The sequence below is a fragment of the Elephas maximus genome, chromosome 5, assembly GCF_024166365.1.
Source record: "Elephas maximus indicus isolate mEleMax1 chromosome 5, mEleMax1 primary haplotype, whole genome shotgun sequence".
NCBI lineage: Eukaryota > Metazoa > Chordata > Mammalia > Proboscidea > Elephantidae > Elephas > Elephas maximus.
This window is the reverse complement of record NC_064823.1, coordinates 165,620,976-165,636,076: the sequence shown is the minus strand read 5'-3', so window position 1 is coordinate 165,636,076 and position 15,101 is coordinate 165,620,976. Positions and strand designations below refer to the sequence as shown.

General features: G+C 47.2%; 1 long non-coding RNA gene across 1 annotated transcript; it reads left to right on the top strand.

Annotated features, from left to right (window-relative positions):
• Positions 1-211: 211 nt before the first annotated feature.
• On the top strand, positions 212-13,696 carry LOC126077416 (uncharacterized). Its single transcript, XR_007517739.1, has 3 exons — positions 212-671; positions 1,393-2,069; positions 12,931-13,696. It is a non-coding gene; the product is annotated as an uncharacterized LOC126077416 (long non-coding RNA).
• Positions 13,697-15,101: the final 1,405 nt, after the last annotated feature.

The window sequence follows — 15,101 nt, the reverse complement described above, 5'->3', positions numbered from 1 at the left end:
AGCTCAGCTGTCCCATGGGCCCTAGCGATCAATCTGCACAAAAAAATTAGGAGGTTTTATATAAGCCCTTTGTAATCTGCAAGCCCTTCTGCAGTTCAGCGCAATGACCTTCCGCTGAACCGGAGAAGGAGGAGGAGAGAACGTGGAGACAGATCACATTTCACCTCCTAAGAATCCAGTTCTGCTGGGCCATGTGAGGCCACCGCGCCAGGCTCCAGAGCGGCTCAGGTGGGGACACACACCAAGGCCCCGCAGGAAATGCTGGCCGGCGTGCAGTTACGACAGTGGGCCCACCTGGAGGCAGCGCTCTTTGAAGACTGGAATTGGCCAGCTGGGGGGTGTGGGCTGGCAGAGAGCCCCCGCCTGGCCCTGTGGCCTTGAGCAAGTTTCTTTCCTTTTTAAGCCTCAGCTGCAAAATAAGAATGTCATGTTTTTCACAAGAGGCCCCAGAGGCGGCTCTGCGTGGTGGAGAGTGGGCCAAGCTGCCTTCAGCACCTGGGACCTGTGTGACCCTGGACACGTCATTTACGGGCTGTTTGCCCAACCACGAAACAGGGCGCATAACAATACCTGCCTCACAGGGTTGTTGAGAGACCCACATGAGATAAGACGTAGTAGTTGCTCAGTAAAAGCTAACTAGCACTATCCCAGCCAAGAGATGAGGAAAAGAGGTGAAGTTCCCAGATGTCACTCATCTGTTTTTCCACTACATCTGGATGTTTTTGATGATGGTGGTGGTGATGGTGGGGGTGGTGGCGCTGATGGTGATGGTGGAGATGATGATTACAGCGGTGACAGTAGTGATGGTGGTGACGGTGTGAGGGTGGGGGTGGCGGTAATGATGATAATAATGATGATGATGACGGTGACAGTAGTGATGGTGGAGGTGGAGGTGGTGGTGGTAACAGTGGTAGTGATGGTTGTAATGGTGATGTGTTGGCGGTGGTGGTGACAGTAGTGATGGTGGTGGTGGAGGTGGTGGTGATGGTGGTGTGATGGTAGTGGTGGTGGCAGTGGTGATGTTGGTGGTGATGGTGACGGTGGTGGTGGTAGTTATACTAATGATGATGATGGTGACGTGTTGTTGATGATTGTAATGGTGGTGGTGACGGTGATAAAAAATAGATGACTGGGTGCTAAAACAGTGACTTCCTCAGCATGTGGGATCCACTGTTGCCCGGAGCAGCTGGAGCTCTAAGAGGCGAGGCAGCACCAGGATTAGTAGCCTCATCTGTCCTCTCCAGACTGAGAAACATTTTTCTTTCTGAATGCTTAAAATGACAATGTTGGCAACACTGTTTAATTCAATCTCTGTTCATTTCATTTTACCTTCTATTTGTTGCTTAGTAACATTGCCTCCTGTTTCTTTTGTTCCGTTTTCTTCCACTAAAGACAAAACCTTCTCCACTTGTCCTTTCCATTCAACTAAACGGACCCTCTAAAAGGTACCTGGACACTCAGTGAAGCAGAAAATCAGAGCCCTGATTCAGCACTTTGCCTCTTTAGATGACATATTTTTCCACTCTGACAATGCACCTTTGATGACTGTGTGCAGTGGAGGAAAGAGCACTGACCAGAAGCCTAAAGGCCAGGTTTGAGTTCAGGCTGTGACCTGAGGTGGTTGCTTAACTTCCTGGAAGTTCTCAGGCTGTGGTAGATAAAAGATGGCTGAAAATTCTCTGCCACTGGACTGGCTCCTCTGTGACTACTTTTGAACAATAGTTTGTGGTAGAAATGACGCTTACTTCTGTGCCTGGATCTTAAGAGATGTGAGCTTCTGCCTTTGCCTCTTTTGGAGCCTTCCCTCAGGTAAGCCAGCCACTGTGTAAAATGTCCGACGGCCCTGGACCGCCATCCTGTGAGGAAGCCCAGGCTTCCCCGTGGAAAGGCAGAAGCTATGTGAAGCAGCCCCCACATGCTAGGTCTGTGAGTGAAGCCTTCTTGGATCTTCCAGCCCTGCTCGGTCACCAACAGAATGCAGCCACGTGAATGACCTCAGTGGACGCCACAGGGAGCAAAAGACCCACCCAGCCGATTCCTGCCCAAATTCATGACCCTTAGAATCATAAGTAAGTAAAGTGGTTGTTTTTTGTTTGTTTGTTTTTGTTTAATTGTTACTGTGCTTTAAGTGAAAGTTTACAAATCAAGTCAGCCACTCATACAAAAATTTATATGCCCTTGCTATATACTCCTAGTTGCTCTCCGCTAATGAGACAGCACACTCCTTCTCTTGACCCTCTATTTTTGTTTCCATTCAGCCAGCTTCTGTCCCCCTCTGCCTTCTCATCTCCCCTCCAGACATAGTCTCATGTGTCTACTTGATCCAAGAAGTTCACTCCTCACCAGTATCATTTTCTATCTAATAGTCCAGTCTAATCCCTGTCTGAACAGTTGGCTTTGGGAATGGTTCCTGTCTTGGGCTAAAAGAAGGTCTGGGACCATGACCTCCAGGGTCCTTCTAGTCTCAGTCAGACCATTAAGTCTGGTCTTTTTATGAGAATTTGAGGCCTCCATCCCACTGCTTTACTGCTCCATCAAGGATTCTCTGTTGTGTTCCCTGTCAGGGCAGTCATCTGTTGTAGCTGGGTACCATCTAGTTCTTCTGGTCTCAGGCTGATGTAGTCTCTGATTTATGTGGCCCTTTCTGTCTTTTGGGTTCATAATTACCTTGTGTCTTTGGTGTTCTTCATTCTCCTTTGCTCCAGGTGGGTTGACACCAATTGATGCATCTTAGATGGCCGCTTGCTAGCATTTGAGACTCTAGACGCCACTCACCAAAGTGGGATGCAGAATGTTTTCTTAATATATTTTGTTATGCCAGTTGACCTAGATGTCCCCTGAAACCATGGTCCCCAAGCCCCCGCCCCTGCTACACTGGCCTTCAAAGCAAGTGGTTGTTGTTTTAAGCCACTGGTTTTTGGTGTAGTTTGTTACACAGCAATAGATGACTGGTTCTTGTGGAATACATCTTCCTTCTCTCCAAGAAACTACTTCTTTGCCTATTGGTAAGTTCCAAACACCTTATTGCAGCCTTCAAGGCCCTCTTCAGCCTCATGGCAGCCGCTGCCCACTCCACCTCTGTCCTCGTCTCCCAAGCTTCTCCCTGGTCTGCTGCCCTTTCACCCTCCGTGCCCCCATGCATCCTGCCTCCTGCCAGAAGTGCCCTTTCCCTCCCTCCCCAGAAGAGAATTCTGTTCCTTCTGTAAGGCCTGGCTCATGTTACTCCTTTTCCCACTCCCACAGGCCCCCTCTGGACTCCTTCAGCCCTCCATGCTGACCTCTGCTGTGCACTCAGCCAGAACCTTATTCTGAAAACAACAACTCATGCAACCCTGGCAGCTGAGCTCGACTCAGCAAGGCTCGAGCCCAGGTTTGCCCCAGGGGGTACCTTCACGCTGAGGCCATCTACATGGCCCTCTCCTTCACCAGGGACCATGGCTGGTGCCTCTGAGGGGGGAGCTGTTCTCTCTGCATCAGGGCAGGACACAGGCGACCCAAACTGAGAACAGCCACTGTCTCAGTCCCCTGGCACTGCTGTAACAGAAACACCACAAGTGTGTGGTTTTAACCAATAGAAATGTATTTTCTCACAGTTCAGCAGGCTAGAAGTCTGAATTCAGGGCACTGAGTCTAGAGCAAGGCTCTCTCTGTGGGCTCTGGGGGAAGGTCCTTGTGTCAGCCTCTCTATCCCGGAGCTCCTCTCTTCCTTGGCCATCTCCACATGGAGTCTGTCTTCCCCCATTTGTGCTGGCTTCTCTGGGTCTGTGCTGCTCCTTATAACTCAGAGGGTTTAGGATACACTGCACACTGACATGGCCCCACGAACATGACAAGAACCCTGTTCCCAAACATGATTACATCCACAGATAGAGGGGTTGGATTCCAACACATACTGTGGGGGGACACAATCCAACCCATAACAGCCACCAATACTCCATTTTCTCCAGGAAAAAAAAAAAATAACCTTAACCGACTCACACAGCATGTCATGTCCTACAGCAGCAGCCTCCCAAACTGAGGGCTGAGGTGACTACTTGTACGTAGGCTTCTACTCCTCCCTCCTCACAGAAGCTCCTGGTGTTTCACGAAGCAAGTTGCAACCCTAATCTGACAGCTTCCATTTATCAAAAACTTACAGAAAGCAATGATCTGTGATCACAGTAAGATTTCTGGGTAATTTATATTTCTAAAGAGTGTCAAAAACACTATCTCCTTTGCTAAGCTGTCCAAATTGCTCCCACAAATATCAAAAGCACTTTCCCCAGCTCCCTCTGCCAGGCTCCATGAGGACACCTGTCATGACTGCTAAGCCACGTGGGTGTTGGAATGTGATGGGGAGGATTCTGAATTGGGTAATTTTCAGCTCCTGTTGACATTTCCTGTGTGCTGTGATGCCTAAGACTTCTTCCATTGTCTCTCGCTAAAGTGAACAAGAAGTTCCCACTCCTACCAGCTCTGGGTTTTGTAAAGATGACAGGTGGGGCTGGGGGCTGAAGGCAGTGGCATCAGCAGGGGAGTGTGGAGGGTGTGGACCGTGCTGGGTGACACTGTCAGAGGGGGTGACACCAACTTCCCCTCGAGCGAGCCGTGGGGCCCACGAGCCTCTCCGTGCCCAACCTGGGCACCCAGTGGCACCATGGGACATGCACACAACTCCTCTGGAGCTCAGAAAACAGGGACACAACCTGAGAGGGAAAGAGACTCCCAGCTACATCACAAGGAGCCCAGCCCTCTGGGGCCCTGAGCTGAGCTGATCAACTTGGAGAACAACTCCCCTCTTCCCTCCTCCCTCCAGGGGCACAGGTTCTGGAATCTTCCAGCCAGTAGAAATCCTCCAAGAGAGGAGAGTTTGGTTTAAAATTTTTTTTTAAATCCTCCAAAGCAGAGAAAAATAATCGGGCTTAAAAAAGGAAGTCACCAGTACCAGTCTGGGTAGCGAGGAGCAGAAAGGAGGAAGGTTGTATGACCCGAGAGCAGAAACTGCTCCGTCAGGCTGGCTGGCTGCTATGTCCCTCGCCCTCAGTCCGGCTTTCCAGACCTCATCCACTGATGTGTCTCAGGTAACAGCGAAGCTTACCACTAAAATGAACATGATTTTGCTGTAGTTCTTAAATGTCTTTACTTCAAATTCTATTGTTTGTTTACCAAGTTTTTACTCTAACCACATGAGACTATGTAAGTGTGAATACATTTAGGCTGGGACAGTGTCATGTGAAGGTGTAACCTGAATTCTGCCAGTCGTTTATGTCGCTGCTATTGCCGTTACATCCACTGACACAAGCGAATTATGGTTCATGAGTACCAGTAGTACAAAAAACATTTCCAAGAATTCTGTGTGGTCTGGGACAGGAGGAGGTCCGGGTGGTGGTGACACCAACCCTAGTGGCGCCACTGGCTGAAGACACTTCAGGAGCCAGGGAGGAGGCACTGCAGCCCTTGACGAAGGAGATCTTAGTGACACATGAGCTACCTTCCTCAGCCACCTGAGACCCCACCAGACAAGCTTACAGGTTTCAGACGTAGGCAAGAGGGTGGGAAAGAGGACAATCAGACAAAGCGGTGTCTCAGAGTGGCCGTGGGCACGTCCCTCACCTCTCAGAGCCCGCATTCCTAGTCTGTAACCTGGGGGCAGCACCCACCTCCCAGAGCCACTGCGTGGATTCCATGATCCCCAGGTGAGGAAACAGCTCAGCGGGTGTGGCTACAGTTGTCTGGGTGATCGTGAAGGAAATGGCAGGGCAGGGCCCCACTGTACATGGAGACTGTCCTCAGCTAGTCCACATGGGCTCCTTTACAGTCTTCCCAACCCCCAAAGAACATAGAGACCTGTCCCCTCTTTGTAGGTGAAGAATGAGATGAGGCTCAGTGGGGGGCCCATGAGGGAGGGTGATGAGACTGCAGCTCACACACTTCTAACATGTCATTAGGAAAGACTAATGTTTGGAAAAGGATATCCTGTTTGGAAAAGAGTCAGAGAAAAAGAAGGAAACCCTCAATGGGATGGACTGACACATTAGCTACAACGATGGACTCAAACGTCCCAGCTACCATGAGGCTGCTGGGTAGGATTTCATTCTGTTATACGTGGCGTCGCCATGAGTAGGAGCAAACTTACTGGCAACTAACAACAACATTTGGTTGTTAAAGAGTTTGGACACAGTCTTGTAGACCAGAAAGAGCTTACAAGATATCTGTATCAGTCTCCTGGAGCTGCTGTAACAAAAGACCACACACTGTGTATCTTAGAATGACAGAAATTTATCCTCTCACAGTTCTGGTCACCGGAAGTGCAAAATCAAGGTGTTGGCAGGGCCATTCTTTCTCCAAAGTCTCTAGAGAAGCGTCCTTCCTTATTTCTTCCAGCGTCGGTCATCTCCAGGTGCTCCTTGGCTTGTGGCAGCATCACTCCAATCTCTGCTATGCCCCTACGTGGGCATCTTCCCTGTGTATGTCTCAAATCTCCCTCTCCTCTCTAAGGACATCTGTCATTGGATTTAGGTCCCACCCTAAATCCTAGATCTTATCTCAAAAGCCTTAACTTAATCACATCTGCAAAGACACTTTTTCCAAATAAGGCCACATTTACAGATTCCGGGGACTAGGACTTGGACATGTCTTTTTGGAGGCAACTAGTCAACCCATGCTCCATGAGCCTGTCGGTTTGTCATACTGTAGGGGCTTGTATGTTGCTGTGATGCTGGAAGCTATGCCACCGGTATTCAAATGCCAGCAGGGTCACCCATGGCAGAAAGGTTTCAGCTGAGCTTTCAGACTAGGACAGACTAGGAAAAGGACCTGACAGTCTACCTCTGAAAAGATTTAGCCAGTGAAAACCTTATGAATAGCAGTGGAATATTGTCTGATACGGTGCTGGAAGATGAGCCCCCAGGTTGGAAGGCACTCAAAATGCGACTGGGGAAGAGCTGCTGCCTCTTCAAAGGAGAGTTATCTTAATGACATGGATGGAGTCAAGCTTTCTGGACCATTTGCTGATGTGGCACAACTCAAAACGAGAAGAGCTGCAAACATGCATTAATAATTGGAACAGGGCTAATGGACCACATCTACCACGGCCTCCACCAGATTGAGTCCAGTACGACTAGATGGTGCCCGTCTACCACCACTGACTGCTCTGACATGGATCTCAACAGAGGGTCTTGGACAGAGCAGAAGAAAAAATGTAGAACAAAATTCTAACTCAAAAAGAAACCCAGATTTGCTGGCCTGACAGAGACTGAAGAAACTCTGAGAGTATGGACCCTGGACACTCCTTCAGCTCAGTAATGAAGTCACTCCTGAGGTTCACCCTCCAGCCAAAAAGCCTGGAGAGGCCCATAAAACAAAACGAGACTAAAGAGGCACACCAGCCCTGGGGCAAGGACTAGAAGGCAGGAGGTGACAGGAAAGTTGGGAATAGGGAACCCAAGGTTGAGAAGGGAGAGTGTTGGCATGTTGTGGTGTTGTTAACCAATGTCATAAAACAATACATGTACTATTTAATGAGAAGCTAGTTTGTTCCATAAACCTTCATCTAAACTAAAATTAAAATAATAAAAAATCACCAGAAAGTGGAATGTAAGAAGTATGAATCTAGGAAAATTGGATGTTGTCAAAAATGAAATGGAAAGCATAAACATTGATATCCTAGGCATTAGTGAGCTGAAATGGACTGGTATTTGCCATTTTGAATCAGATAATCATATTATCTACTATACCAGGAATAACAACTTGAAGAAGAGTGGCACTGCATTCATTGTCAAAAAGAACATTTCAAGACCTACCCTGAAGTACAAAGCTGTCAGTGATAGGACAGTATCCATACACCTACAAGGAAGACCAGTTAATGTGACTGCTATTCAAATTTACGCACCAACCACTGAGGCCAAAGGTGAAGGAATTGAAGATTTTTACCAACTTTTGCACTCTGAAATTGATCGAACATGCAATCAGAATGCATTGATAATTACTGGTGATTGGAATGTGAAAGTTGGAAACAAAGAAGAAGGATTAGTAGTTGGAAACTATGGCCTTGGTGATAGAAACAATGCTGGAGATCCCATGATAGAATTTTGTAAGACCAATGACTTCTTCACTGCAAATACCTTTTTCACACAACATAAACAGCAACTGTACACATGGACCTCGCCAGGTGGAACACAGAGGAATCAAATCAAATATATCTGTGGCAAGAGAGGATGGAAAAACTCAATATCATCAGTCAGAACAAGGCCAGGGGCTGACTGTGGAACAGACCACCAATTGCTATATGCAAGTTCAAGCTGAAACTGAAGAAAATTAGAGCAAGTCCACAAGAGCCAAAATATGATCTTGAGTATACCCTACCTGAATTTAGGGACCATCTCAAGAACAGATTTGACACTTTGAGCACTAATGACTAAAGACCAGACGAGTTGAGAAATGACATCAAGGACACCATACATGGAGAAAGCAAAAGGTCATGAAAAAGATAGGAAAGACCAAAATGGATGTCAGAAGAGACTCGGAAACTTGCTCTTGAACGTTGAGTAGTTAAAGCAAAAGGAAGAAATGATGAAGTAAAAGAACTGAACAGAAGATTTCTAAGGGCGGCTCTAGAAGACAGAGTAAAGCATAATGACATGTGCAAAGACCTGGAGACAGAAAACCAAAATGGAAGAATACCCTCAGCATTTCACAAGCTGAAAGAACTGAAGAAAAAATTCAAGCCTCAAAATGCAATACTGAAGGGTTCCATGGGGAAAATATTAAATGACGCAGGAAGCATCAAATGAAGATGGAAGGAATACACAGAGTCATTATAGCAAAAAGAATTGGTTGACGTCCAACCATTTCAAGCAGTAGCATACGATCAGGAGCTGATGGTACTGAAGGAAGAAGTCCAAGCTGCACTGAAGGCATTGGCAAAAAACAAGGCTCCAGGAATTGACGGAATGCCAATTGAGATGTTTCAACAAACACATCCAGCGCTGGAAATACTTATCTATGCCAACAAATTTGGAAGACAGCTACCTGGCCAACTGACCGGAAGAGACCCATATTTATGCCTATTCCTAAGAAAGGTGATCAACCAAATGCGGAAATTATCGAACAATATCATTAATATCACAGGCAACTAAAATTTTGCTGAAGATCATTCAAAAGCAGCTGTAGCAGTATATTGACAGGGAACTGCCAGAAGTTCAAGCCAGATTCAGAAGAGGACACAGAACCACGGATGTCGTTGCTGATGTCAGATGGATCCTGTCTGAAAGCAGAGAATACCAGAGACATGTTTGTTTACCTGTGTTTTGTTGGCTATGCAAAGGCATTCGACCATGTGGATCATAACAAATTTTGGAAAACTCTGTGAACAATGGAAATTCCAGAACATTTAATTTTGCTCATGCGGAACCTCTACATAGATCAAGAAGCAGTTGTTTGAAGAGAACAAGGGGATACTGCATGGTTTAAAGTCAGGAAAGGTGTGCAACAGGATTGTATCCTTTCACCAGACCTATTCAATCTGTATGCTGAACAAATAATCTGAGAAGCTGGACTATATGAAGAAAAACACAGCATCAAGATTGGAGGAAGACTCGTTAACAACCTGCATTATGCAGATGACACAACCTTACTTCTTGAAAGTGAAGAGGACTCGAAGCACTTACTGATGAAGATCAAAGACCACAGCCTTCAGTATGGATTACACCTCAACATAAAGAAAACAAAAATCCTCACAACTGGACCAATAAACAACATCATGGTAAACAGAGAAAAGATTGAGGTAGTCAAGGATTTCATTTTACTTGGATCCACAATCAACACCCCTGGAAGCAGCAGTCAAGAAATCAAAAAGATGCATTGCATTGGGCAAATCTGCTGCAGAAAAACCTCTTTAAAATGTTGAAAAGCAAAGATGTCACCTTGAAGACTAAGGTGCGCCTGACCCAAGCCATGGTGTTTTCAATTGCCTCATATACATGTGAAAGCTGGACTATGAATAAGGAAGACTGAAGGAGAGTTAACACCTTTGAATTGTGTTAGCAAAGACTATTGAATATACCATGGACTGCCAAAAGAACAAATCTGTCTTGGAAGAAGTACAACCAGAATGCTCTTTAGAAGCGAGGATGGTGAGACTACATCTGACATACTTTGGACATGCTGTCTGTAGGGATCAGTTCCTGGAGAAGGACATCATGCTTGGTAAAGTAGAGGGTCAACGAAAAAGAGGACGACCCTCAATGAGATGGATTGACACCGTGGCTGAAACAACGGGCTTAAGCATAACAAGGATTGTGAGGATGGCGCAGGACCGGGAAGTGTCTGGTTCTATTGTACATAGGGTCACTATGAGTCAGAACCAATTCAACAGCACCTAACAACGACGACAGTCAACCCACAAGGAACGCTGGCAGTGCAGTGGGGAAGCACTAGGCTACTAACCAAAAGGTTGATGGTTTGAACCCACCAGCCACTCTGCAGGAGAAAGATGTGACAGTCTGCTTCCTTAAAGACTCATGGTCTTGGAAATGCTATGGGCCAGTTCTACTCTGTACTATAGGGTTTCTATGGGGTGGAATTGGCTTGATGGCAATAAGGTTTAGTCAGCCCACCACAAGGTCCTGGCATAGGGTGATCATTGGTTCCTTCAGTACTGAACAGTCTTGGGGAGTAGAGACAGACCTGTCAGGGGTGAGGGTACCCCATGCCTTCCTGGCACCAGAGCTGTGCTTTCGAAAGTTCCCAGTGTGGTTCTAGGGGTTTACGACTGTTGGGTCTTCGTGGACTGTGCCTTGCACCATTGCGTAACAGCCTTCTTTGTTCTGTAGAACACCTTCTGCCTAGAATAGTTGTTTATCCAAAATTAGTCTCTCATTTTTGCTATTTTTAAAAATTTCAATTCACAGATGTTGAGATAAAGTTCCCACTTGGAACCTTTATTTCTCATCATTTTTGGTCTCTTGTAAACACCATCTGAGTGGATTTGGGTTTTTCTCCTAATCTTACGAGCTTTTGATTGGAAATTCTGCCCATTCACATTTATCATGAAAGCTGGTATTCATGGGTGTATTTACCTTATCTCACTTAGGTTTTCTCTTATTAAACTTTGCTATTGCTGTTATTTCCTCTTTGTCCCCTTCCTCAATTTGGCTTCCTTGCTCCTTTCCCCTAGCCCCCAACCTCTACTTCCTTTCCACTCGTATTGCCGTCTGGTTCCTGGGGGTCATAAGCCAGTATTTCCAGCAATTTATTAAAACAAAGGGGTTATAGCATCCTCCCACTTCCCCCGCATGCACTGTTATGGATCGAATTGTGTCCCCCAAAATATGCGTTGTAAATCCTAACCCCTAGTCCTTGGAAACTCTATGGGGCAGTTCTACTCTGTCCTATAGGGTCGCTATGAGTCGGAATCAACTGGACGGCACTGGGTTTTAGATCTGTGGATGCAATCCCATTTGGGAATAGGGTTTTCTTTGTCATGTTAATGAGGTCATATAGTGCAGGGTGTGTCCTAAACCTACCCATTTTTGGTATAAAAAGAGCAGATTAGGGACAGAAGCAAGGAAGCAGAGACGGGAGAACATAGGTGCCATGTGAAGAACACAAGGGACCGAGGAACAGAAGCTGAAAGGAGCAAGGACCTTCCCCGGGAGCCGACAGAGAGAGCCTTCCCCTAGAGTAGGCACCCTGAGTTCAGACTTCTAGTCTTCTAAACTACGAGAAAACAATTTTTTGTTCGTTGAAGGCACCCACTTGTGGTATTTCTGATAGCAGCGCTAGGAGATAAAAACACACACCAAGTCAGACCTTTTACGTTCTCCTTCCCCCCCAAACCAGAGGTGATCTTGGTGTGTCCTGACGTCCCCATCTCAACAGCCCCTTGCTCCCCCAACTCCTGGGTTTGCTAAGATAGGTTCTACTTTTTAATTCCAGGAGAATATGCGGTTTCCTCATTGTATGTAGCTTGTGTTCTAAGAACCCTTACAGTACAAAGTCCCAGGCGATAGACTGAACCATATATTTTGCCACTGCTCACTGCCACTTCCTGTTGTGGGCAACGGCTCTGTCTTGAGACCACTGCTGTGATTGACTGGGTGAGAGGGGAACTTCCTTGGGCCTGTTGCTCAAATGGGGGCCTGACTGGTTCCTCTGAGTCTTGGCATACCCAGCATTTCCTTCTTTATAGCTGCAGATTTATCCTGTTGTGGCCGAGGAAAAGGTCCTGAGGTCACACATTCCTAGTCACGACCTCGTTCCATGGCTTTATTGGACACTGGTGCCATCTGGTTCTCCTGTGGGAGGGACGCTCCTTTCTAGAACCTTCACTGCACTCTGTTCGCCTCACTGTGGGACTTCCAGCACAGCTGCGGCCCAGGGACATTTTCTTCTCACGTTTCTGCAGGCCTTATTCCCCTCCAACTCCCTCCAGCCTCCTGCTGTTTGCACAGGAGACCCTGGAACCAGTTGTCAAGGCTCTCATTCACTAAGACTGCCATCTGCTTTTCTTTCCTTTCTTTTTTTTATTATTGTAAAAGTATAGGTAACACAACATTTGCCAATTCAACGCTTTCCACTTGTACAGTTCAGTGAAACCAATTACGTCAGTCGTGTTGTGCAGCCATCACCAACATCCACTGCCGTATTTTCCATCCTCATCAACAGAAGCTCAGTGCTAGCTAGCAAAGATACTCCTCTTCCCCTGGCCCCGCTCCTGGTAACCACCATTACTCTGGTCCCTACAGTGCTTTCCTCCATGTGCTTAGGTATTTGCTCCGCGGCATTTCCCTATCTGCCCACTTGCTCTCACCAAAACTGGTCCATTGTGAGTTTACCAGTCACCTCTTTGGTTTTACTTGGGTGGGCATGTTCAAGGTTTCAGTGCCCTGACTGAGGCTCCTTGTGTGGCCTCGTGTGTGTCTGTCGAGCTCAATTCCCTCTCTTCCCTAGGCCTCTGCGGAAGCGGTTGTTCCATCTGCCTCCTTCTTCAGCTTGTTGTTCTGAGGCCTTTGCTCGGTGCCCTGAGTTCCAGGCTCCTGTGGTCACCTGGGCCCTGGCCACTGGCTGGCAGTCGACGATAAGGCCACTTTTGTTCTTGCGGACAACAAACGGTGAGCTGGCCACGTCCTGCTGAGTGGGCAGAGGCCTCTACCCCAGCCTCAGGGTGTGAGGGGGGCCGTGGGAGCCAGCCTGGTCCCCATCTGCTAAGGTCCCCAAGTTAAAGGAGAGGAGGGGATGGACAGTAAAGATGAGTGAGCTGAAAACAGAAGCAGCTCATTGTCCTGGTGTTCTGTGACAGCTGTGACAAAGTATCACGCCGTGGGCCATATAAGAACAGAGATTCACTCTCTCACGGCCTGGAGGCTGGGAGTCTGAGATCAGGGTGTCGGCTGTGTGGCTCCTTCTGAGGCTCTGAGGGAGAGTGTTCCTGCCTCTCTCCCGGCTTCTGGTGGCTCCCGGAGTTCCTGGGCTGCAGCTGCCTCACTCCAATCTCCGCCTCTGTCTTCATGTGCCATGTTCAATGTCTCTGGCTCTGCGTCTGTCCTCTTGTACAGGACACAACTCAGGCAGGATCAGGTTTGCTCCAGTGTGACCTCATGTTAACCTAACTGATAACATTTGCTAAGACCCTATTTCTGAATGAGGCCACATTTCCAAGTACCAGGGTTCGGACTTCGACATAACTTTTTGGGGGACACTGCTCAACCCATAGGAAACCCTGGTTTTTTTTGTTTTTGTTTTTGTTTTTACTCAACCCACAGGAAACCCTAGTGGCATAGTGGTTAAGAGCTATGGCTGCTAACCAAAAGGTCGGCAGTTCAAATCCACCAGACGCTCCTTGGAAACCCTGTGGGGCAGTTCTACTCCATCCTGTAGGGTCGCTATGATTTGGGATCAACTCGACAGCAATGGGTTTGGTTTTTTTGGGTTTTTTTTTTTTTTTTTTTTTGGTACTCAATGCATAACACTCATCTGATTGGTCTTCAAAAAGCCCCTAAGACCCTAATAGAGAAATGAGAGAACAAATGCTTCTCGAAATTAGCAAACATGGAACATCCAATCTCACTAATGACCATGGAAATGCAAATTACATTGACAAAGAGAACTTTTCGATTTAACGTAACAGGACAGGGTGAAAAAGGAAGGTAATTCCCCTTGCTGTGTGTGCCCCTTGGAGGTAAACTGGAACTCACTCAGAGAACGCTGCTCTGGTAAGCTGTGTCTAAAGACCAGAAAAGGCCCACCAGGATCCAATGTTTCTGCTTCGAGGACTTTGCCAGGAGGAGGAAAATGTGTGAAAGCAACAATAGTAGTAGCCACAGTGTTGTCGTTAACTGCTGCGGAGTCAGCCCCGACTCATGGTGACCCCACGCACAATGGTGAACTTGCGCACAGTGGAACGAAACACCGCCTGGTCCTGAACCATCCCCACGATAGGTTATGGATTGGACTGTTTTCATCCATAGGATTTTCATTGGCTGATTTTTGGAAGTAGATCACCAGGCCTTTGTTCCTAGTCTGTCTTAGTCTGGAAGCTCTGCTGAAACCTGTCGAGCAGAAAGCAACAAGCAAGTGTCCACTGACAGATGGGTGGTGGCTGTGCATGAGGTAAATTGGCCAGGAATGGAACCTGGGCCCCTGCACTGAAGGCAGGAATTCTACCACTGAACCACACCTGCCTCCCTAGTAGTAATACTAGTTATCATGTTTTGGTACTTTTGATACCAAATCATTTGATACATTATAATCAACACTCTACACACGTTTCCTCACTTAACGGAGGAAGAAACTGAGGCTTTAAAAAAAGGTCAGCTTTCAGAAAGGGCCACATGAACCAGAGACTACATCATCCTGAGACCAGAAGAACTAGATGGTGCCCGGCTACAACCGATGACTGCCCTGACAGGGAGCACAACAGAGAACCCCTGAGGGAGCAGGAGAGCAGTGGGATGCAGACCCCAAATTCTCATAAAAAGACCAGACTTTTTTTTTTTAGTGGTCTGAGACTAGAAGGACCCCGGTGCTCATGGCCCCCAGACCTTCTGTCGGCCCAGGACACGAACCATTCCCGAAGCCAACTCTTCAGACATGGATTGAACTGGACAGTGGGTTGTAGAGGG